This window comes from Pseudophryne corroboree, chromosome 7 (genome assembly GCF_028390025.1).
Source record: "Pseudophryne corroboree isolate aPseCor3 chromosome 7, aPseCor3.hap2, whole genome shotgun sequence".
NCBI lineage: Eukaryota > Metazoa > Chordata > Amphibia > Anura > Myobatrachidae > Pseudophryne > Pseudophryne corroboree.
Genome location: NC_086450.1, coordinates 395,419,495 through 395,445,087, shown reverse-complemented (window position 1 = coordinate 395,445,087; position 25,593 = coordinate 395,419,495). Strand labels below are relative to the sequence as shown.

Below are 25,593 nucleotides of genomic sequence, written 5' to 3'. Positions count from 1 at the left end.
CCCACACTGCGCCCTGAGATAGCTATGCTGGCGGTGCGGTAAGAGACCGACCTAGTTACTCACGGTAGGCAGGGAAGGCCAGTAGACTGTAACCGATTATTCTGCCGTGGAAGAGGAGAGCTGGAACCGCGGTCAGGCTGTATTTCCCCCCTCCTCAGGTTATATACACAAAGGCAGCTGCCTGAGGTAATTGGGGGAGTGACTATTTGGACAGCATCCATACTGATCCGTTAGCCCTGAGCTGGGGGAGGAGTGCCAGTCGTGAGTGACAGACGCAATAAAGGAAGGAGAATAGAGCATCTAAAGAGACTAAGGGTCCCTTTGATTAATTGTGGACTACTGTGGTGGCCAAGAACCACAGAAATACATTATTACACCAGTAGTGTGGTGGGATACCTTACCTAGAGGAGGATACCCGGTCACCTCCTGAAGTATTCATGGTAGTGTAGACTACCAGTGTGAACTCCGCAAGAGGGATGAGGTACTATACTATATTACTCACAGTGGACTGAGATATTGTTACATGGGTTGTACCTTTATTGTTATCTCTGGCCCCTCGGACATTAAGTAACCTAATTAGTCCATAATAGAGAACTATTTAAGCGGTGTATACTTATAAAAAGGGGAGGAGATTCGAGTACGATACATATTCTAATACAGGGACGGATGGAAACTCCTAATCCGCAGGGATACCAAGGATTGTTATAGAAGCAACAAGAGACCGGCACCCTGCTCATCTGATTTATCATCGAAGTACCCAAAAGCATCAGACGTCTGCTCGAGCAGTTACCATTGGATATATCGCACCGAACATCCGACGACTTTGGATTGTGTAAAACAGAGGAGGTAACTATATATATACCCTTCTTGGGTTGGAACACTATTCGGTATTCATTCATCCTAATATAACGAGTACTACGGGAGTAACTAAAGTATATTGGGCCCCAACTGTGCACCAACGCTAACCAAATGGTATACCTTACAAGTTAAAGGTAGACTGCAGTGGGACACATAAGGTTATTGTAGCTACATTTATAACTTATCATATAAACCCATTACTAATAAGTGTTATGGTATTGCATGCAAGGTAACAATTTATGTATAGTATAATACTTGTTCATAGTGTTATACTCGTTCTGATTACAGTGTACGTTCCTAAAGAAGTGTATTTGGTAAATATATGCTATTACTCTCACCTTTGTACCTCTTAAGTATGCTCTCTCTTATTTTAGCAAGGAGATGATGTTCATAAATATACAGCTAATAGAAGTACGGGATTAAAACATATTTTTCGGTTTATTTTATGACAACAGCGTGTAAATATACCCTTCAGTATTGCTTACCACAAGACTTAGAAATATTACAATTAAGTAGTTCAGAGTTTGCATCACAATATCATTGCGTAAAGGAAATAAAATTAAGTTTTTTTTTATTTTACAGCAACAGTCGATCTCCGCAGAACTCCATCCTAATCAGGAAGAATATTTGGATTAGTGACAACACAAATATCAACATTTAATAATCCTTATAAATAGCAATATTGTAATCAACAAAACCTCACAGTGGTTCCAGCTGTATATACTGTAGTCTTGAGTCTAAATCACCCCATATGACTGGTCTCTTAAATATCTATACTGTGTAGTACCTAATGGCCATAACGTTGGTGCACATGAAGTCTCTTGTTGATTAGGCATTGAAGAAGGAGACGCAATTAGCAACAATTTCTTGTTTCTTGTAAGACTATTCCCAATCCGAGTTTTGCAATCCTCCGTCACAATCTCTCTCACTCGTAACTTCTGTAATTTCTCCCTCTCTAATTAGAAATGAATGAGTGCCAACAAATAAATAAGACAAGCATGTCAACTGAAACGTAGTCCAGATTAATTGGCTTGTAACTTTCTCCTAATAGCTGTACTTTGTCTGACTCCATTTAACACTCTGACTCCTCCATAGATGAAACTCGAGAAGAAATGTAAAATAAACTTTTATTTATTTTAGTTGGTCACCACTGGTGAGAGAAGTTTCTGGGAGTAGATAATAGGAAAATCTGACCGGAGAGATTCTGCATCTGGTTACTAATCTCTGTGCTGACCCTGAGTCATTGGTAAGTGTTTCTCAGTGTATGGATAAAGTATTAATCTTTGCTGACTGAATTCTATTTAGGATGGGAGTGTAGGATCCAGAACTGACAGTCAATTGCAGTATAACTATACCTTAAATGTCACTTTATGTTGCTCACTTATAGGAACCTGACGTATAGCACTGGAACATAGTCCCTTCAGTGTAAAGCCCTTGCTATTAGGAAAGCCCTTTTATAGCATTTCCTATTGGGGTATTCCTTCTAATTCCCCTTCAGCCTGAAGCCGTCTCATTAACAGATTCTTAGGAGCAACCCCTTGTCTTATATGGGGTGTCGGTAGCCCCTTCCTCTCTCACTGATCCTGCCTCCCTGCTGCTCTGGTCGGGTTGGTTGTCAGGTTGATGCTGCCACCCAGAAGGCGTAGCTGGGGCTAAGTCTCTTCCTATCTGTCCTCCCTTTCTGCTGCCACTCTTACCTCATGGACCGCCTTCTCCGGCCGAGTCACCGAAAACCGGAGCCTCACAATGCCGCCCTGAGTCACCGGAGCCAGCGTCTAGTAAGTCCGTGTATCCTCCTCCGCTTCGCTCAGCGGTCAGGGCTCCTTTTTCTCTCACTCAGATCCCGTCCGATTAGTGCATCAGCCCACTCCGTGGCAGCTCCTCCGCGTCCCGGGGTTACCTCAGCATAACCTGTGAGGGTAACATAACCTTTTAATGAATTTATTACAATACATTTTAGTTACATTAAAATTGTCATTAACTTCTCAAATTACCTTACTAAAACAACAGGGTATTACACGTTTCCCCTCTGGAACTATGCGTGTCCACACGCATCCTATAATTTGTACTCGGATCAATTCATGTATACCTTTACAAGCACAGTAATTACCAGTATATCCCAAAGTATCTTAATCACGATACCTTAGAGGTATTATACCTTTAGTACTTCGTTTCGACCTTCTATTTGCTGGGGTAGGTACCCCATTCTTGACATGACCATCCTCAACACAAGAAGAAGTCATTGCCTTCAAGCAATTTCTCTACCCTGGTTTCTGGGGCCATACTTCTTACTGAGCTCTGCGGACCGGTGCCGCCCATGAACAACAGGAGCTCTATGGGGTCATGTAGTGGAATATTCCCTGGGGTTGGCGTTTCGGCTGTCAAAACCACGTCTTCTTTCACCCTCGTGACTTCCATTGTGCAGGGTTTTAGTTGATCTCTGGATACAACTCTGACTGGTCCTTTTTGACCACAACGAATTCGATAGGTGTAGATATTACCGGCTGGAACACTAACCACGACGTATGGAACGTTTTCCCACATGGCATCAAGTTTGCTAGAGCGATGGTTCTTTTTCAACCAAACCTTGTCTCCTTCATGTAAAGGAAGAGGCCGAGTATTGGCGTTATAAGCTCTCTCCTGCCGTTGGTGAGCTGCCTCCATCCTTTGTTCCACAATACGTCTGGCTGTTTCATTTCGCTGCTGGTGTTCCCGTACCCAATCAACTCGGGGATCTACAGGGTCGATCACAACGGGGTTCAATTCCAAATCTCGAGTCAGCTTGCCCTGCCTGCCGAACATTAGGTAGCAGGGTGTGAACCCAGTAGAACAGTGTTCGGTGTTATTATATAAGTAGGTAAGTTCAGGGAGAAGAGTAGGCCATTGAGTACGCTTCTCTGCAGATAGACTTCGGAGCATTCCAATGATGGTTCGATTTGCTCTTTCACATAACCCATTCCCCTGTGGGTGATAGGCTGTTGTCCTTACTTTTAGACAGCCGTATAGAGTACACAGTTCATTGAACAGCTGTGATTTGAAGGCTGGGTCCTGATCGGTCAGTATTCGGTCAGGGTACCCATAGGGTCTTACAAAATGTTTTAAAAAGAGCTCGGCCATGGTTCTTGCAGTTAAGTCTCTTGTTGGAACGACAATAAGGAACTTGCTGTAATGATCCGTCATGGTTAACGCATACTGATACCCAGTGTTGCTGGATTCAAATTTCACATGATCTAGGGCGACGATCTCCAGGGGACGCCGGCTTTTAATAGAATGCAGAAGGTCTTTTTGACTGTTGTCCGGATGCCTTTTGATATTGCAAGGTACACAGTCACGGCACCATTTCTCAATATCTTCCCTCATCCCGATCCAGAAGTACCTTTTTCGCAATATTGTCTCGGTTTTCTGGGTACCAAAATGTCCAGACCTATCGTGATAGGCCTCGAGCAGAAGAGTAGCCTGACGTTTTGGAACTACTACTTGCGTAATAGTTTGATGTGTGTTGGGGTCAAGGCTGCTACGTATTATCAGCCCTTGCTTTACCCGGATGCGATCTCGATGTCTTAATAATGTAATTAATTCTGGATCAGCTTTGGCTCGCTGTATTTTGTTCAGGGAGCGCTTCTGCTGAATAAGACTCATCAGTTCATTCAAAACTGGGCTCTCTCGTTGAATTTTTGTCCATTCCCCTGCAGATAAAACCAGATGAGGACTTTTGGATTGCGCAGGGGCATCAGCAGAGACTGGATCCGACGTCACAACCCATACTTTATCCCCGAGATGGAACACCGGGGTCTCTACCTCCTCCATGTCGTCTTTCTCCACTACAGGAAGGTCGGCAATGGGTAGGCGGGATAAGGCATCGGCATTCCCATTCATCTTTCCGCTCCGGTAGTCGACTGTGTATTGAAAGTTGGCCAGGCGAGATACCCAATGTTGCTCGAGTGCTCCCAACTGTGCATTGGACAGGTGAGCCAACGGATTATTGTCGGTCATAATAATGACGGGAGAAGCAGCCAGATAGTTCTTGAACTTTTCGGTGATGGCCCATACGAGAGCAAGTAACTCTAACTTAAACGTACTGTAATTCTCGTTGTTGCGCTCTGTTTTGCGAAGGCCTCTACTGGCATATGCTATTACCCTTTCACGGCCATCCTGCATCTGTGATAGCACAGCTCCTGACCCCCGGTGACTTGCATCTGTATAAACTTGGAAAGGTTTTTCATAATCTGGATAGGCGAGTAGAGGAGCAGTGACCATAGATGTCTTAAGCAGTTCAAAGGCACGTTGCTGATCTTCACCCCAGGTAATTAACGATGAACTCCTCCTTTCCTGTCCAGACTTGCCACGCAGTAATTCCTGTAGCGGAGCTGCCAGTTTAGCAAAACCTTGTACGAACCGCCTGTAATAACCCACAAAACCCAGAAAGCTCCGGACATCCTTCACTGTCTTTGGGATAGGCCACTCTTGTATGACACATATCTTCCCTGGGTCTGGCTTGACACCCTCAGCGCTGACTATATGTCCCAAATATTGGACCTCTGGTTTGAGTAGATGACATTTTGCTGGCTTAAGCTTCAACCCTGATTTGATGAGTTCCTTGAACACCTCCTCTAGATGTTTGAGATGCTCTTCATAACTCTTTGAAAAGATGATAACGTCATCCAGGTACAGCAGGACCATTTCAAAGTTATGATGTCCCAGACAGTGCTCCATCACACGTTGGAAGGTATCCGGCGCATTGCAAAGTCCGAAGGGCATTCTATTAAATTCAAATAATCCCATTGGCGTGGTGAAGGCAGTTTTTTCCCGGTCCTCCGGTGCCATCGGGATTTGCCAATATCCGCTAGTGAGGTCTAGAGTAGAAAAGTAGGCCGCTGTCTTCAAGGCCGTCAATGACTCCTCTATTCTTGGTAACGGATAGGCATCTTTATGGGTCACAGTATTCAGTTTGCGATAATCCACGCAAAACCGGAGACTTCCATCCTTCTTCTTGACGATAACTAAAGGAGCTGCCCATGGACTGTAACTCTCACTGATGACACCTGCGGCACTCATATCTGAAATCATTTTTCGCACGGGTTGATACATGGCGGGTGGTAGGGGTCGGTGTCTCTCCTTGATGGGTGGATTACTTCCTGTGTGAATAGCATGATACACCCCTTCAGCCATTCCAAAGTCGGAGGGGTTCTGACTAAAAGCCACTGAATTCTTTCGTACCAGTTGTAGCACCCCTTCTTGCTGCTCCTCGGGGGTGTTCAAGTCACCTATCTGGATTTCATTCCACCAAAAATCCTCACTTTCGGCGGCAGAGAAGTTTTTGGTCGTGGCTCCTTGATGCGCCGATGGTATGCTTTCCTCCAATACATCTTGGAAATTGACTTGGGACACCCTTGCTACCATGCAGTGTCGAAAGAGTCGTATAGGGTAGTTTTGAGGATTCAAGATGCGAACAGGTACTCGACCTTGCTCTACTCTCGCCAATGTCCTGACTACTTCAAATGGCTGCTGACCGTCTGAGTCACAAGATTCTCTGAGGGCATCATAGCCTTGTCCGCCAGGGCCAATCCGAGCTTTGCACCAAACTACGTGTTCCGAGTTGGACATTAACATTACAGGCCGTCGGTCGGCAATTCGTGCCTTTCCAACCTCCCCCCTGTCATTTGCGAATTTCATCTGGCCCTCCAGTAGCCGAACAGTCTGTTGAAGTGTCCTCCGTTCCCGCGGGGCGGCTGTCTTCATTTCCATGCGCAGGGCTTCGACTAATTCGTCGGGACAGTTTCTGAGGACATTCATCCCGAGAATGACTGGGGGCAGAAAGTCATTTGGAACCGTCGTCACTAAACATCCCTGTCTGGTTAAGTTTGCTCGACCCACTTTCATGTCGGCTTCCCAGTAGCCACGGTATGTGATAGGTTGTCCGTTACTGGCTATTAGATGTAACCAGGTAGTTGGTGGGGTGACTATGGTTTGCTCCTCCCAATGTTGGAGGAATTCATGAAGCCGAATGGTCGAAACTTGAGATCCTGTATCCAGGAGAGCAGCCATCTCCACACCATTGATCTGAATGTTCAGGTGAGGACACTCACCGACATACCTTGGCCACCACTTCTGCGATGTCGGACCTATCGGTACATTTCCTCCCGAGGGTCGGTCCCCTGCCTCGGGGTCTCCTCGTTTAAAGCTTCATTGGGGCAATTTCTCTCAATGTGGCCACTTTGCCTACAACCCCTGCATATAGGCTGTCCCTGAGCGTCAAATTGGTCGGTGGAACGTCTGCCTGTTCCCCTTGGTGTATCCCATCGAGAACGATTCCTGGCACCCCTATCTTGCCGCCATTCCCGACGTCGTCCGATGTTTTGGCCTTGACTCAACTCCTCGAGTTTCTGATCCATCCTAGCTAGGTGCAAGGTAAGTTCCGTCATTTTAGAGTTTAGGGTCCCAATTGGATCCTGACTAGATGGAGCTTGTGCCTGTTGAGTGACTGCCTTAAGCAATGCAACCTCAGTTTTGGTGTGAGATCTTATTTCCTTTACCCCTTCGTCTGACTCAGCTGACACCTCATACTCAGAATCCTCACAGGAATTTAGTCCAAGAATTTGAAGAATTTCTTCTTTGAACTCAGAAAAGGAGCACTTTGGCTGTTGACGCCGCACCATTCTCATTTGGGCCTGAATGGCTTCCCCTTGAGCCCCTTCGATGAAGAGATTAATTAATGTCTCATCAGCCTGCTGTACTTCGCGTGGGTCCAAGGCTTGAACTGCCCTCATGGCTTCCTGCAATCCCAATGCAAAGTCCCGTAGAGTTTCGCCGCCTCTTTGTTTTCTAGAGTATAGTCGACTTTTTAAATTGGAAATTGTTTTTAGGGCGAAGATGCACCCCAATTTTTCCAAGATGCCTTCCGCGGTCTCCTTCTCTTCTTCCATCCATGCCTCTGACTCACGCAGCGCAGAACCTTTTAACTGTCCCAATACGATCTCCACTTTCTGTACCTCGCTCAGCGGGTACAACCTGAACATGGAACGCATCTTATTCCTAAACTCCTTAAGCTGACTGGTTCCTGGGTTACGCACGTCTCCAGAGTAGGTAGGAAGCCATGAAGCGCCAAAGTAATATGGCATCGTAATAGGTGATGCTATCCCTTGGTTCTGACCTGCCGGAGATTGACCAGGTGACGCGGGCAATCTCCTGCGGGTGGATGTTGATGCCGGAGTCTGATGTTCCGGTGATTGCAACATTCTATCCTGTTCGTGGACGCCACAAATTTCTATGTTATAGTCGTTCTGATTACAGTGTACGTTCCTAAAGAAGTGTATTTGGTAAATATATGCTATTACTCTCACCTTTGTACCTCTTAAGTATGCTCTCTCTTATTTTAGCAAGGAGATGATGTTCATAAATATACAGCTAATAGAAGTACGGGATTAAAACATATTTTTCGGTTTATTTTATGACAACAGCGTGTAAATATACCCTTCAGTATTGCTTACCACAAGACTTAGAAATATTACAATTAAGTAGTTCAGAGTTTGCATCACAATATCATTGCGTAAAGGAAATAAAATTAAGTTTTTTTTATTTTACAGCAACAGTCGATCTCCGCAGAACTCCATCCTAATCAAGAAGAATATTTGGATTATTGACAACACAAATATCAACATTTAATAATCCTTATAAATACAACTATGGTAAGCAACTTAAATACCAGCAATATTGTAATCAACAAAACCTCACAGTGGTTCCAGCTGTATAAACTGTAGTCTTGAGTCTAAATCACCGCATATGACTGGTCTCTTAAATATCTATACTGTGTAGTACCTAATGGCCATAACGTTGGTGCACATGAAGTCTCTTGTTGATTATGCTTTGAAGAAGGAGACGCAATTAGCAACAATTTCTTGTTTCTTGTAGGACTAATCCCAATCCGAGTTTTGCAATCCTCCGTCACAATCTCTCTCACTCGTAACTTCTGTAATTTCTCCCTCTCTAATTAGAAATGAATGAGTGCCAACAAATAAATAAGACAAGCATGTCAACTGAAACGTAGTCCAGATTAATTGGCTTGTAACTTTCTCCTAATATCTGTACTTTGTCTGACTCCATTTAACACTCTGACTCCTCCATAGATGAAACTCGAGAAGAAATGTAAAATAAACTTTTATTTATTTTAGTTGGTCACCACTGGTGAGAGAAGTTTCTGGGAGTAGATAATAGGAAAATCTGACCGGAGAGATTCTGCATCTGGTTACTAATCTCTGTGCTGACCCTGAGTCATTGGTAAGTGTTTCTCAGTGTATGGATAAAGTATTAATCTTTGCTGACTGAATGCTATTTAGGATGGGAGTGTAGGATCCAGTACTGACAGTCAATTGCAGTATAACTATACCTTAAATGTCACTTTATGTTGCTCACTTATAGGAACCTGACGTATAGCACTGGAACATAGTCCCTTCAGTGTAAAGCCCTTGCTTTTAGGAAAGCCCTTTTATAGCATTTCCTATTGGGGTATTCCTTCTAATTCCCCTTCAGCCTGAAGCCGTCTCATTAACAGATTCTTAGGAGCAACCCCTTGCCTTATATGGGGTGTCGGTAGCCCCTTCCTCTCTCACTGATCCTGCCTCCCTGCTGCTCTGGTCGGGTTGGTTGTCAGGTTGACGCTGCCACCCAGAAGGCGTAGCTGCGGCTAAGTCTCTTCCTATCTGACCTCCCTTTCTGCTGCCACTCTCACCTCACGGACCGCCTTCTCCGGCCGAGTCACCGAAAACCGGAGCCTCACGATGCCGCCCTGAGTCACCGGAGCCAGCGTCTAGTAAGTCCGTATATCCTCCTCCGCTTCGCTCAGCGGTCGGAGCTCCTTTTTCTCTCACTCAGATCCCGTCCGATTAGTGCATCAGCCCGCTCCGTGGCAGCTCCTCCGTGTCCCGGGGTTACCTCAGATAACCTAACGGTCCTCCTGTGCTTCCCTTAAATAAGCTCCGAGGTTAGTGCCCGGATCAGTCCCGCCGTTTTCTCTCTGCACGCGCCGGCTTTTTCTAGGCTTATAGGGGACCAGAGCTCCCCTTCAGTGGTGATTAAGCAGTTCTTGGGGTCGCGAGCCCGTCCAACTCCTGGGCCGCCAACTGTTCTGCCTGTCCCATTTACCCTCCATGAGGGTTATAAAACTGCTTCGCAAGTCTTTTGCCCTCTGTGAGGGTAACATAACCTTTTAATGAATTTATTACAATACATTTTAGTTACATTAAAATTGTCATTAACTTCTCAAATTACCTTACTAAAACAACAGGGTATTACAATAGTATAACATGATGTGGTGTATGGACTTGCAATAAATCTATGAATCTAGGCTATGCAGTGTATATAAGGTAAGGGAGTGTTCATTCTGTTATTACCATGACCTATGTACGTATAAATGTCATAATAATAAATACTTACCGTTGAAGTGGACAAAGTCGCTCAGTCATCTAAACATCCGAATCTGAAAAACACAAGAGGAAAACAAGGTAAACCAAAACATTTAAATCCCAACCTACCTGTGAATCAGTATATATAACCCTACTGGCCACAGCTTTCCCAAGCAAGCCCAGGTTGGTATAAAGACTGCTTGGGTGGAGGCACTCGGTCATATGGAAATCGTAACCTCGGTATTGCATAAATAGGGAGCAACTAAGGGTTACAGCCACCTGGGAGAATAATAAAAAGACAGCCGTGCACCACGGTGCCTGCACTGTTGAACAGCTCAGCATCTGCCAGGGCGGCCAATCGGGACACACAGCGCACAATGCGCCCCCACCGCAAGTGCGCTGTGTGCAAGGCACACTCAGCACACACCTAGTTACAGCACTGGGTATTAGATACCTCCTTAACCATTGTGTCTCTGCTTTACCTTAAGGCAAACATGTCAAACTTGTGGCCTGCAGGCCGCATGTGGCCCACAACACATACTTTTGCGGCCCAAGTTTACTTTTCGTAAAAACAATGGAATGTGGCCCGTCACCGCCCGATGAGTCACTGTTAGCCTGTCTGCCATGATCGAAGCTTAGCTCCGATCTAGCAGCATTTACTGTTCTGACATGCACAAGAAGGTAGTGATAGAGATGGGGAAATGTCCACGGTGGGAGCTGCTGCACATGCCCAGCTGCCTTTGCAGAGCTCTGCCCCCCGCCGCTTCACTGAAGTCCTCACACCCTGTAGGTGTGTGTACCCAGCTGCCCTACTTGCAGGAAGATTCTTCTGAAATCTGGATAGAAAAATGTATCTCAACGTAGATGGTACATTGGAGAGAGCTGGCACAGGGGTTGGAGGCTGGAGGGGACTTAACGGAGCAAGAGGGGCAGTGTCGGACTGGGGCATGAAGGGCCCACCGGGGAATGCAGTGGGATGGGCCCATGTTTAGGGGTGGGGTCAGTCTCCAGAGGGGGAGTGGTCAGCTGCTACATTGGATTGCCTAACCATTAGTGAGTGCATGACAAATATATAAATACTGCTACTGCTTGCATGATAATGTACCAGATAAATATTGGCAATGCACTGTCGAGAATACATCATAGTCCTGTGCAGTATAAGGTAACATATTGTTACGTTCACTGTACTTGGTACTCCTCAAACTGGGCAGATGAGCCCCAAGTACAGGAACGTAATGCTGGAGTGGGAACGGAGTTCAGCAGTTACCCCTAAGAAGCCCTGACTCCGTTGTCTCACCCTCCTGGTCAGTCTACGCCTGTGAGACTATGTTTGCTTGGGCCCACAGCAGCCACGTTTGAAGGGTGGATTAAGTCTGCCCAACTCCGATGCCCCCTTGGTCTTAGTTGGAGACAAGGCGTAAACTGAGACGGGGCGATAACAAGGGGAACCTCTAACTAAAACCTGAAACAGAGTTAGGGGCAACTCCAGAACTCTAACAAAAGTATGTGCGGCTCAGCCGCCAAGACAAATAACAACAAAGGCAATGCTGTCCATACGCCGACACAATACTGTGGTGCAGTGTCGGACTGAAGCATGAAGGGCCCACCGGGGGTATGCAGTGTTAGGGGCCCATGATTAGAGGTGTGGCCAGCCTCCAAATGGGGTGTGGCCAGCCACCACAGAGGTTTGGCTAACCATTATAGAGTACCTGGTCTGGACTCCTTGATAATTTATATAATAATTAATGCTAGTGCATGTATGATAATGTGCCAGATTAATGACAGCAATGTACTGTAGAGAATACATCATAATCCTGTGCAGTATAAGGTAACATATGTATAATATATAATTCAAGTGCACAGTCTAGAACCTAATCCCTAGAGGAGGAGGGCCCCCCAGGCAGTGGGGCCTACCGGTGGTTTCCCCTGTACCCCTGTGGGCCAGTCCGAGCCTGCTGTGGTGTACCGGCGAGGACAGCATACGCAGAACCCTCTGCAGAAAATCCAAAGCAAATATAACAAGAAGCTACGGCCAAGGCCGTAAGATGCCGCAAAGCAGCTACTCACGAAACCGGTGTGAATACAGGCGGACAGACAAGAACCCCCAAAGCCGCAGACACAGGCTCACAGAACTGGAGGGCAGGCAGGATTCCGACAACAGACCAGAGGACACCAAGACACATGTATCCCCGCTTCAGTCCGACCCTGAAGAGGGGATACATGTGGCTGAACTGGAGGGATAGAGGGTGCTGAAAGTCACACATTTTACTAGCTCACACTTATATGTATTATAGAGGAGAGGAGACAGCACAGTGCTATATGAGGGGGAATAACACAGCTCCCAACTCACACTATGTGGTATTATTATTATATAGGGGAGAGGGGACCGTACAGTGATATGAGGGGAAATAACACAGCTCCCAGCTCACACTGATATGTGGTATTATTAATACTGTTATAGAGGAGAGGGGACTGCACAGTGATATATGAGGGGGAATAACACAGCTCCCAGCTCACACAGATATGTGGTATTATTATTATATAGGGGAGAGGGGACCGTACAGTGATATGAGGGGAAATAACACAGCTCCCAGCTCACACTGATATGTGGTATTATTAATACTGTTATAGAGGAGAGGGGACTGCACAGTGATATATGAGGGGGAATAACACAGCTCCCAGCTCACACAGATATGTGGTATTATTATTATATAGGGGAGAGGGGACCGTACAGTGATATGAGGGGAAATAACACAGCTCCCAGCTCACACTGATATGTGGTATTATTAATACTGTTATAGAGGAGAGGGGACTGCACAGTGATATATGAGATGGAATAACACAGCTCCCAGCTCACACAGATATGTGGTATTATTATTATATAGGGGAGAGGGGACCGTACAGTGATATGAGGGGAAATAACACAGCTCCCAGCTCACACTGATATGTGGTATTATTAATAGAGGAGAGGGCACAGCACAGTGATATATGAGGGGGAATACCAGCTCCTAGCTCACACTATTAAAGTTGTTTTCTTCCCGATACTTCACATCTCTTTGATTATACTTTATTGTTGATTTTTCTAGTAAACCTTTCAAAATTGCATATTAGCCTTTTTTTTCTTCTTGCGGCCCACACAAGACTTAGACCTCGATTTGTTTGGCCCAGTTATGATTTTGAGTTTGACATGCCTGCCTTAAGGGTTTTGACAGGAAGCTGTTCTCTCAGAATTGCGCTAAAAAAGTCATGCAGCACCAGGATCATTGTTGCTGGATGTTGGAAGGTAACAGATATTCCTGAAAGCATATTTTTCGCCATGAGAAGCTGACCCACATACCCTCCAACTGTACCTTTTTAGCAGGTACAGTACCTTTTTTTAAGGTCTGTACCGATTTTTGGCTCTCCAAACTTTCATTGAAAGTATAGAAAAAAGGGACATGACCACGCCCCTTTACCCGCGACCACGCCCCCTTTCTAATTTGTACCAATTTTTATGTGTAAAATGTTGGAGGGTATGCACCCGTGGGTTATGCTGGCATAACACGTTAACAGCTGAGCCTGGAAGTATAGAGATGATATGGAATACAGCGTGAGGGAGCTCTGAGTTAAGCTTGTCTGAATGATCCCTAAACATGATCTTCTAGTTAACATTCTTTTAGTGGTTGTAATTAACATTACCTTGGTAACAACAGTAAATGTATTCTGTGCAAAGCTGTTTATTTATGTATGAGAAACTCTCCAAGATTGCCTAATTAGTTTTCAATTATTTTAATTGTTTTTCAACATGAATACTGATACTGTACATCATATTTGGATTGAAATATAGATACTGGCATAACCAAGTCTGAGGAATCGGGCATTGCATCCATGAAATGTGTAAGCTCTACTTCACCTTGGCTACTCCTGAGAGAACCATGCAATGGGTTGACCAGCTTAAAGCCATGACACTTTGCAGGCAGTGGCATCACAACGGGGGTGTGGGCCGCACCCGGGTGTCACCCACTGAGGGGTGACACCAATGTGCCAGCTCCTGCTCAGTGACCGGAGCCGGGTGCTGCCCTGTGACATTATGTGCAGCAACCTGGCTCCTGTCACTCTGTAGAAGCCAGCACTGCAGGTACGCCAGTCTCTGGGGGCATCTCCCGGATCCCGGAGTGACGAAAACGGGGTCGGGACGCTTAGCCGCACCCCCACCAGTGAAGTCATGCCCCCGCCCATGAAGCCACGACCCTTTTGCTGCTGCTGCTGCATCGGGGGTGGTTAAGGCGAGTGACGCCTATGCTTGCAGGGCCTATTGATTGCTCTTCATGGTGGGGAATTCAATTGCAGGCGAAACCATTTCCCTTACTGAATCAGTTTATCAATAGCAGCACTGTATGGCTGCCCGATCTCGCACAGCCATTTGGCCGGGCGAAGGGTATGAGTTGGGGTGCCATTGCCAGCGTAAAAAGGCCTCACCCTTCACCCGGAATTAAATTCCCACCTACTACTGTATATTTGTTCATCTGTGCAATGATGAATACCTTTAGTTAAGTGGTATTTTATAGAGTTTCTTATATAATTTTACATTTAGCATGCCCTAATACAGTATGTGCCAATTGCCTCTTCTAGAATATAGCTGAATTCCTTTTTGATTTACACTGTGACTCTAAATCCCAGTCAGGCCAGCTGTACATGATCACCCGTCTCAGCACTTGTCTTAATGACCTGCTTTGTGTGCCATAGAACAAGCTTCTGGATACATCATTGCTTGGATACATAGTTCCCAAGCTGAATACTGAAAATACATCATAAAAGGACATAGGTTTCCTTTCAAGCCATTCCTGGTTACATCTTTGATGTGTTCTGGGCTCTAACTTTTTTTAAAGATGTATCAAGGCAATTAATTCAGCAGGAAAAGGCAAGTAGACTATTAATAATACTATGTGGCAACTGCCACCCTTCACTACAGATAGCGCCAGCACAGATGAAAGGAAAAGACGGGTATAAAAGATAATATTATGGATCTTGACAGTTTGTTTTACCATCGTTTTGTATTTGATTGCTATATCTATTTATACTTAGTATGCAGCGTCTCCCCAGAGAAGCAGTAAGTACTATATAATAGCAGATGCAATTGTGCTCTGCAGTGTCGGACTGGAGTATGAAGGGCCCATTGGAGGAATGCAGTGATAGGGGTTCATACTTAGGGGTGTGACCAGCCTACAAAGGGGGTGTGGCCAGCCTCCACAGAGGCTTGAAATGCACAATAGCCTTGTGTAGTGTAATGCAACATATCTACCATGTATAATACAAGTGCACAGTCTGGTACCTGATCCCTAGAGGAAGGAGTGGGCACTCAGGCAGTGGGGCCCACCGGTGGTTTCCCCTGTACCCCTGTGGGCCAGTCCGACCCTGGTGCTCTGCATTAAAGGCTGTCCGAGCAAGGCGCTTGCTGTAGTCCCTCAATTTAGTGGCTTGAGCCAAGTGTAGTTCTGTAACTTGAAGCCTTATTGTGTTAACACACGAGGCCCAATTCAGTAAGGATTGCAAATTCTGGTAAATAGCAGAATTTGCAATCCTTGTGAATGCATGCTGACTAACGCCCCCCCCTCTCCCCCCCTTGAACAATCAGAAATTGTGATCGCACCGCAATTTCTGCTTGATTGCAGAAATTAGTGTTGCCTCCTGCTGGTGCAGCCATCTTTCTGGCCATGGTGGCTGTGTGTGACATCATGCAGCTGCCCTGCTCATGCCCCACCATGCACCATTCGCCGCCCCCTGTTTAGAAGCTACGCCCCTGCAATGGAGTGTTGCCGCCCCCCCACCCGCGAACGCCTCTGCCCGATTGACAGGTAGAGGCGTTCACATTTTCTGCGCCCCCCCGTAATTTTTGTGGTTGGATCTCGTTTTGCAATCTAACACATTTTGCATGTATTTCCCTAGATCAGTGAGTCACAAACTGTGTACCTAGGCACCCTGGGGTGCAGCAAGGCTCTTGCAGGGGTGCCTCAGGTTGGTGGTCCAGAACCAAATCAAATTATTTATTGTGAAAGTGATAGGCAAAACCAGTGCTGGTGGCTGTCAATCATAACACATGTGGACAATCAGAAGCACAACTGTACACCACCACATACCTGACCCTAAAGGGGGGTACTCACGGAGCGATATTCTAAGCAATCTGACTAGATTGCTTAGAATTTGAGCATTATCGCTCCGTGTGTACCCCCTACAGCGATAGCGATGCGCAGCCCCGCGCATTGCTATCGCTGGTGCTAGATTGGCCAATCTAGCGGTTCGCTCACTTCACCCGCTGGGTGAAGTGAGCGGCCCCCCCGTCTCCCCCTGCACGCTCAGCACAGATTGCGCTGTGCTGAGCGGCGGGAGAGATGTGTGCTGAGCGGTTTGCCGCATCGGCCCGTTTGCATGGGCCTTAAGGATGACAGGTAAGCACAAATTACTTAATGTAATATTTTTTCCACATTTATCAATAAAAACTTTTATCCTAGGGGTACTTTAAAAAAAATGCTGATACTCTAGGGCGCCACGATACAACAAAAGTTTGCAAACCATTTCCCTAAATGATAGCACTCTTATTAGTTATACAGTATGAAGCGAAAACAAAGTGGCTTTTACTTTCCAAATTAGTATTCCCTAATACATATAAGTGGCTGCATAAGTGAACATGGTATGAAATCAGATTGTCAACACCAGAATGCTGACATGTTTTGAATGTCAACAGTCATAATGCTGACAATGACCTCCCAACATCCTCAGATGACTGATCGGAACTCTTGTGCATGGTTCATGGTCTTGCTAGGGTTGGCATAGCCTCTAATCGAGGGGGCATGGCCTCACGGGAAATACCACACACAGTTGGGACAGTGCTGAAAAATTGGGACAACTGGGAGGTATGGAGCTGGATGTAATGACACCCGAGTTCAGCGGCCACGCAGAATGCCGCATGAACTCAGACTTTTTTTTTAAAGGGGCAGTCATTTACAAGGCAAAACCATGCCTTGTACCTGATTACCCTTTGATTAAAACATCCAAGTTTGGCCTGCATCCTGCACGGTCGCCGAAATCGGGTGTCATTACATCCGACCCATGGTGCATGTTACGCCAACATGTTCTTAATGTTGAAATTATGCATGTCAACAGTCACAATGTCGACAGTACATTTTAGTGCTAGATTTAGGGTCAGGGTTAGGCTAACATAGAAATAAATGTTATGTAAACATTCTGACTGTCAGCATGCTGTTAGGATCTGCAGGTAAAGGATCATTTTGTTGGCAGGTCCAGGTTATTTGTTGCCACGGGTTATGGTTTCAAACATTGGAAGTGATAAAGCAGTGATAAGTGCAAGGTGATAAACGCACCAGCCAATCAGCTCCTAACTGTTAATTTACATATTGGAGCTGATTGGCTTATGCGTTTATCACTTTGCACTTATCACTGGTTTATCACTTCCTTATGCCTTCTCCAGGTTAATAAATCTGCCCCATAGTTCTGTGTTCCTACAGCTTAGCTGGTCTTTCCTGCCTCCCTGTGTGTTCACATCATGTGTTCACTAAGTAATTAGTTGTCTGTCTACAGAGCAGGTACACACATGCCTTTGATTTAGAATTACTCTCCAGGAGCTGTCTGATTGGACCCTGGCTTCTTTAAGTTACTGCCAGCCCTGTACTCAGTGCTGGTTATACTGTCTCTAAGGTCAGACTTTCCAGAGGATTTTTGGCCTGAAAGTTCCAATGAGATTATTGCTTATTTCTTCCAGTAGTCAGCTCTGCTGGAGTGCCACCTTTTTTTGGTGAAACCTTATACTTCACCTGCAGTGAGCTCCACCTCGTTTCCTCCAGATTGTGTACCTGCATCTTCCAGATCTGCCTGGCAGTCGTATGGATCCTGCATTTCCAGCCTCCAGTCGCAACTTCAGCAAACAAACTACAATATCGGCTTACTAGCTGCAACATTGGTACAATCGCTGCACCTTCAGCTAATAAACTACAATTTTGGCTCACTAGCCACAACAGCGGCGCAATCGTCGCACCTTCAGCAAACAAACGACAATATTGGCTCACTAGCCACAACATTGGTGCAATCGCTGCACCTTCAACTAACAGACTACAATATTGGCTCATTAGCCGCAACATCGGTGCAATCTCCGCACCTTCTGCAAACTCCTAAATCGTCTCACTAGCTGCAATTTCGGCAGAACTGCCACACTGTTTGATTACTAACTATTATACTGGCTACCTTGCACAACTCAATAGTCACTATACATTTCATTTATAATCACCGGCGTTCAGCCGCATCATCGGCGTTCAGCCTTCTCTCCTGCTTTGAACTCTGAGTGACTATCAGCTGCATCATCGGCGTTCAGCCGTCTCTCCTGCTTAAGACTCTGAGTGTTTATTACTTGTGTCCAGGTTCTTTTGTGACAATAAAGTCACCATTTCTTACTTTAGAATCACCTTGCCCATGTCTCTCTCCATACAGGTAACTTTGGTCGTCTGGTTACTGACAACCGTAACACATGCTCAATGCCGACATAATGAACATGTCAGCATTTCTGTATATCAACATGTCACATGCCTACCTAATGCCCACATCAATGTTTTGGCTGTCGGCATTCTGGTGTTGACATTCTAAATGTTGACATAATATACCACACCCCATTGAATATTTCTTTATTGTTTGAAAATGAATTAATTGGGAGAGGTACATCACCACTACAATCCATTCTGAATCCTGTGAGGCTAATCTTCCTCACTAGATGTTTATCGGCTGCAGATCCACTCTGTCAGTCCCTACATTGGTTACCTGTATTCTACCGTATTCAATATAAAACACTTTTACTCACACACAAGGCTATTAACCAAACTACACCAATGTACATCTCTTTGCTTATCTCAAAATATCTCCCAACCCGACCTCTTCGCTCTTCACAAGATCTATGTCTCTCATCCACACTCATTACTCGCTACCATACACGATTGCAGTATTTTCTTCCGACTGCACCTACTCTGTGGAATGCCCTACCACGCACAATAAGACTCTCCTCTAGTCTCCAAACCTTCAAGCATTCCCTGAAAACTCACCTCTTCAGGCAAGCGTATCAAATTCCAGAACAGCTCACTCAACCTTCATAGGCTTTCCAATTGTATCCCCACTGTACAGTCCACACAAATCCTCTACATATTTTCTCTTTTTTCACTTTCCCTTCCTTCTGACCCTGTTTTATCATTGCTGTGATGTTATATCATGCAGCCCACCTAGACCCTTTGCAGTCCAGTGGACAACTAAGCTTGCTACCTTCCTACCTCTATGACTGTTTTGTTATTACCCAGTTTTGTTTTATCATTGACGTTTCCAATTGTAAAGCACAACGAAATTTGCTGCGCTATATATGAAACAGTTAATAATAAATAAATACATAATTAATTTCCACACTCCAAGGCACAATAAGATGATCATTATTTATAACTACTCTGCTTATTCTGGGTGCAAGAATAAACCAACAGAACACAAGTCAGCCTTAATTGCGCCCTAATTGCTTGCACTGAACAAAATGCATACTGTATATTCACCTACATATATGAAGAGTTATATGTATCTCTGTGGCTGGACTGCCGCGGCTAAGTTTGATACTCGTCACCTATACATGGTGCATATGATAAGTCTGGATACAAGTATATTAAGGCGTTTGGCCAGCTCTGCATAGCCTGCAATTCTGTGGACATGACTAGGTGAGAATGCCGCATTAAAAGTAGAGATGAGCGGGTTCGGTTTCTCTGAATCCGAACCCGCCCGAACTTCATGGTTTTTTTCACGGGTCCGAGCAGACTCGGATCCTCCCGCCTTGCTCGGTTAACCCGAGCGCGCCCGAACGTCATCATGACGCTGTCGGATTCTCGCGAGACTCGGATTCTATATAAGGAGCCGCGCGTCGCCGCCATTTTCACACGTGCATTGAGATTGATAGGGAGAGGACGTGGCTGGCGTCCTCTCCATTTAGATTATAAGAGAGAGAGATTTACTGGAGCTTAGGACTAGGAGGAGTACTGTAGAAGTGTAGAGAGTGCAGAGAGTTTACTAGTGAGTGACCACCAGACAGTGCAGTTTATTTAATATATCCGTTCTCTGCCTGAAAAAAGCGATACACACAGTGACTCAGTCACATACCATATCTGTGTGCACTGCTCAGGCTCAGCCCAGTGTGCTGCATCATCTATATATATTATATATCTGTCTGACTGCTCAGCTCACACAGCTTATAATTGTGGGGGAGACTGGGGAGCACTGCAGTGCCAGTTATAGGTTATAGCAGGAGCCAGGAGTACATAATATTATATAGTGAGTGACCACCAGACAGTGCAGTTTATTTAATATATCCGTTCTCTGCCTGAAAAAAGCGATACACACAGTGACTCAGTCACATACCATATCTGTGTGCACTGCTCAGGCTCTGCCCAGTGTGCTGCATCATCTATATATATTATATATCTGTCTGACTGCTCAGCTCACACAGCTTATAATTGTGGGGGAGACTGGGGAGCACTGCAGTGCCAGTTATAGGTTATAGCAGGAGCCAGGAGTACATAATATTATATTATAATTAAACAGTGCACACTTTTGCTGCAGGAGTGCCACTGCCAGTGTGACTGACCAGTGACCTGACCACACTGACCACCAGTATAGTTAGTAGTATACTTATATTGTGATTGCCTGAAAAAGTTAAACACTCGTCGTGTGACTTCACTTGTGTGTTGTTGTTTTTTTTATTCTATAAAAATAAAACTCATTCTGCTGACAGACAGTGTCCAGCAGGTCCGTCATTATATAATATATAATATATACCTGTCCGGCTGCAGTAGTGATATATATATATTTTTTATATCATTTATCATCCAGTCGCAGCAGACACAGTACGGTAGTTCACGGCTGTGGCTACCTCTGTGTCTGCACTCGGCAGGCAGTCCGTCCATAATTGTATACCACCTAACCGTGGTTTTTTTTTCTTCTTTATACATACATACTACTACGACATCTCTTTATCAACCAGTCTATATTAGCAGCAGACACAGTACAGTACGGTAGTTCACGGCTGTGGCTACCTCTGTGTCTGCACTCGGCAGGCAGTCCGTCCATAATTGTATACCACCTAACCGTGTTTTTTTTTTCTTTCTTCTTTATACATACATAGTTACATAGACATCTCTTTATCAACCAGTCTATATTAGCAGCAGACACAGTACAGTACGGTAGTTCACGGCTGTGGCTACCTCTGTGTCTGCACTCGGCAGGCAGTCCGTCCATAATTGTATACCACCTAACCGTGGTTTTTTTTTCTTTCTTCTTTATACATACATAGTTACATAGACATCTCTTTATCAACCAGTCTATATTAGCAGCAGACACAGTACAGTACGGTAGTTCACGGCTGTGGCTACCTCTGTGTCTGCACTCGGCAGGCAGTCCGTCCATAATTGTATACCACCTAACCGTGGTTTTTTTTTCTTTCTTCTTTATACATACATAGTTACATAGACATCTCTTTATCAACCAGTCTATATTAGCAGCAGACACAGTACAGTACGGTAGTTCACGGCTGTGGCTACCTCTGTGTCTGCACTCGGCAGGCAGTCCGTCCATAATTGTATACCACCTAACTGTGGTTTTTTTTTCTTTCTTCTTTATACATACATAGTTACATAGACATCTCTTTATCAACCAGTCTATATTAGCAGCAGACACAGTACAGTACGGTAGTTCACGGCTGTGGCTACCTCTGTGTCTGCACTCGGCAGGCAGTCCGTCCATAATTGTATACCACCTAACCGTGGTTTTTTTTTCTTTCTTCTTTATACATACATACTACTACGACATCTCTTTATCAACCAGTCTATATTATTAGCAGCAGACACAGTACAGTACGGTAGTTCACGGCTGTGGCTACCTCTGTGTCTGCACTCGGCAGGCAGTCCGTCCATAATTGTATACCACCTAACCGTGGTTTTTTTTTTCTTTCTTCTTTATACATACATAGTTACATAGACATCTCTTTATCAACCAGTCTATATTAGCAGCAGACACAGTACAGTACGGTAGTTCACGGCTGTGGCTACCTCTGTGTCTGCACTCGGCAGGCAGTCCATAATTGTATACTAGTATCCATCTCCATTGTTTACCTGAGGTGCCTTTTAGTTGTGCCTATTAAAATATGGAGAACAAAAATGTTGAGGTTCCAAAATTAGGGAAAGATCAAGATCCACTTCCACCTCGTGCTGAAGCTGCTGCCACTAGTCATGGCCGAGACGATGAAATGCCAGCAACGTCGTCTGCCAAGGCCGATGCCCAATGTCATAGTACAGAGCATGTCAAATCCAAAACACCAAATATCAGAAAAAAAAGGACTCCAAAACCTAAAATAAAATTGTCGGAGGAGAAGCGTAAACTTGCCAATATGCCATTTACGACACGGAGTGGCAAGGAACGGCTGAGGCCCTGGCCTATGTTCATGGCTAGTGGTTCAGCTTCACATGAGGATGGAAGCACTCAGCCTCTCGCTAGAAAAATGAAAAGACTCAAGCTGGCAAAAGCAGCACAGCAAAGAACTGTGCATTCTTCGAAATCCCAAATCCACAAGGAGAGTCCAATTGTGTCGGTTGCGATGCCTGACCTTCCCAACACTGGACGTGAAGAGCATGCGCCTTCCACCATTTGCACGCCCCCTGCAAGTGCTGGAAGGAGCACCCGCAGTCCAGTTCCTGATAGTCAGATTGAAGATGTCAGTGTTGAAGTACACCAGGATGAGGAGGATATGGGTGTTGCTGGCGCTGGGGAGGAAATTGACCAGGAGGATTCTGATGGTGAGGTGGTTTGTTTAAGTCAGGCACCCGGGGAGACACCTGTTGTCCGTGGGAGGAATATGGCCGTTGACATGCCAGGTGAAAATACCAAAAAAATCAGCTCTTCGGTGTGGAGGTATTTCACCAGAAATGCGGACAACAGGTGTCAAGCCGTGTGTTCCCTTTGTCAAGCTGTAATAAGTAGGGGTAAGGACGTTAACCACCTCGGAACATCCTCCCTTATACGTCACCTGCAGCGCATTCATAATAAGTCAGTGACAAGTTCAAAAACTTTGGGTGACAGCGGAAGCAGTCCACTGACCAGTAAATCCCTTCCTCTTGTAACCAAGCTCACGCAAACCACCCCACCAACTCCCTCAGTGTCAATTTCCTCCTTCCCCAGGAATGCCAATAGTCCTGCAGGCCATGTCACTGGCAATTCTGACGATTCCTCTCCTGCCTGGGATTCCTCCGATGCATCCTTGCGTGTAACGCCTACTGCTGCTGGCGCTGCTGTTGTTGCTGCTGGGAGTCGATGGTCATCCCAGAGGGGAAGTCGTAAGCCCACTTGTACTACTTCCAGTAAGCAATTGACTGTTTAACAGTCCTTTGCGAGGAAGATGAAATATCACAGCAGTCATCCTGCTGCAAAGCGGATAACTGAGGCCTTGACAACTATGTTGGTGTTAGACGTGCGTCCGGTATCCGCCGTTAGTTCACAGGGAACTAGACAATTTATTGAGGCAGTGTGCCCCCGTTACCAAATACCATCTAGGTTCCACTTCTCTAGGCAGGCGATACCGAGAATGTACACGGACGTCAGAAAAAGACTCACCAGTGTCCTAAAAAATGCAGTTGTACCCAATGTCCACTTAACCACGGACATGTGGACAAGTGGAGCAGGGCAGGGTCAGGACTATATGACTGTGACAGCCCACTGGGTAGATGTATGGACTCCCGCCGCAAGAACAGCAGCGGCGGCACCAGTAGCAGCATCTCGCGAACGCCAACTCTTTCCTAGGCAGGCTACGCTTTGTATCACCGCTTTCCAGAATACGCACACAGCTGAAAACCTCTTACGGCAACTGAGGAAGATCATCGCGGAATGGCTTACCCCAATTGGACTCTCCTGTGGATTTGTGGCATCGGACAACGCCAGCAATATTGTGTGTGCATTAAATATGGGCAAATTCCAGCACGTCCCATGTTTTGCACATACCTTGAATTTGGTGGTGCAGAATTTTTTAAAAAACGACAGGGGCGTGCAAGAGATGCTGTCGGTGGCCAGAAGAATTGCGGGACACTTTCGGCGTACAGGCACCACGTACAGAAGACTGGAGCACCACCAAAAACTACTGAACCTGCCCTGCTATCATCTGAAGCAAGAAGTGGTAACGAGGTGGAATTCAACCCTCTATATGCTTCAGAGGTTGGAGGAGCAGCAAAAGGCCATTCAAGCCTATACAATTGAGCACGATATAGTAGGTGGAATGCACCTGTCTCAAGCGCAGTGGAGAATGATTTCAACGTTGTGCAAGGTTCTGATGCCCTTTGAACTTGCCACACGTGAAGTCAGTTCAGACACTGCCAGCCTGAGTCAGGTCATTCCCCTCATCAGGCTTTTGCAGAATAAGCTGGAGACATTGAAGGAGGAGCTAACACGGAGCGATTCCGCTAGGCATGTGGGACTTGTGGATGGAGCCCTTAATTCGCTTAACAAGGATTCACGGGTGGTCAATCTGTTGAAATCAGAGCACTACATTTTGGCCACCGTGCTCGATCCTAGATTTAAAGCCTACCTTGGATCTCTCTTTCCGGCAGACACAAGTCTGCTGGGGTTGAAAGACCTGCTGGTGACAAAATTGTCAAGTCAAGCGGAACGCGACCTGTCAACATCTCCTCCTTCACATTCTCCCGCAACTGGGGGTGCGAGGAAAAGGCTCAGAATTCCGAGCCCTACCCGCTGGCGGTGATGCAGGGCAGTCTGGAGCGACTGCTGATGCTGACATCTGGTCCGGACTGAAGGACCTGACAACGATTACGGACATGTCGTCTACTGTCACTGCATATGATTCTCTCAACATTGATAGAATGGTGGAGGATTATATGAGTGACCGCATCCAAGTAGGCACGTCACACTGTCCGTACTTATACTGGCAGGAAAAAGAGGCAATTTGGAGGCCCTTGCACAAACTGGCTTTATTCTACCTAAGTTGCCCTCCCACAAGTGTGTACTCCGAAAGAGTGTTTAGTGCCGCCGCTCACCTTGTCAGCAATCGGCGTACGAGGTTACATCCAGAAAATGTGGAGAAGATGATGTTCATTAAAATGAATTATAATCAATTCCTCCGCGGAGACATTGACCAGCAGCAATTGCCTCCACAAAGTACACAGGGAGCTGAGATGGTGGATTCCAGTGGGGACGAATTGATAATCTGTGAGGAGGGGGATGTACACGGTGATATATCGGAGGGTGATGATGAGGTGGACATCTTGCCTCTGTAGAG

The 25,593-nt window shown here is 45.7% G+C and overlaps 1 long non-coding RNA gene across 2 annotated transcripts in view; it reads right to left on the bottom strand.

Moving 5' to 3' along the window:
- Positions 1-1,270: 1,270 nt before the first annotated feature.
- LOC134943773 (uncharacterized) overlaps positions 1,271-25,593 on the bottom strand; it is a 107,960-nt gene continuing 83,637 nt past the window's right edge. Inside the window, exons 2-4 of one of the 2 annotated variants that reach the window (XR_010181744.1) lie at positions 10,288-10,330; positions 2,556-2,769; positions 1,271-1,813 (exon numbers count right to left, since the gene is read on the bottom strand). This is a non-coding gene — a long non-coding RNA (uncharacterized LOC134943773). Of the gene's footprint in view, positions 2,770-10,287; positions 10,331-25,593 lie in introns of both variants that reach the window. The other variant, XR_010181743.1, reaches the window with a different exon arrangement.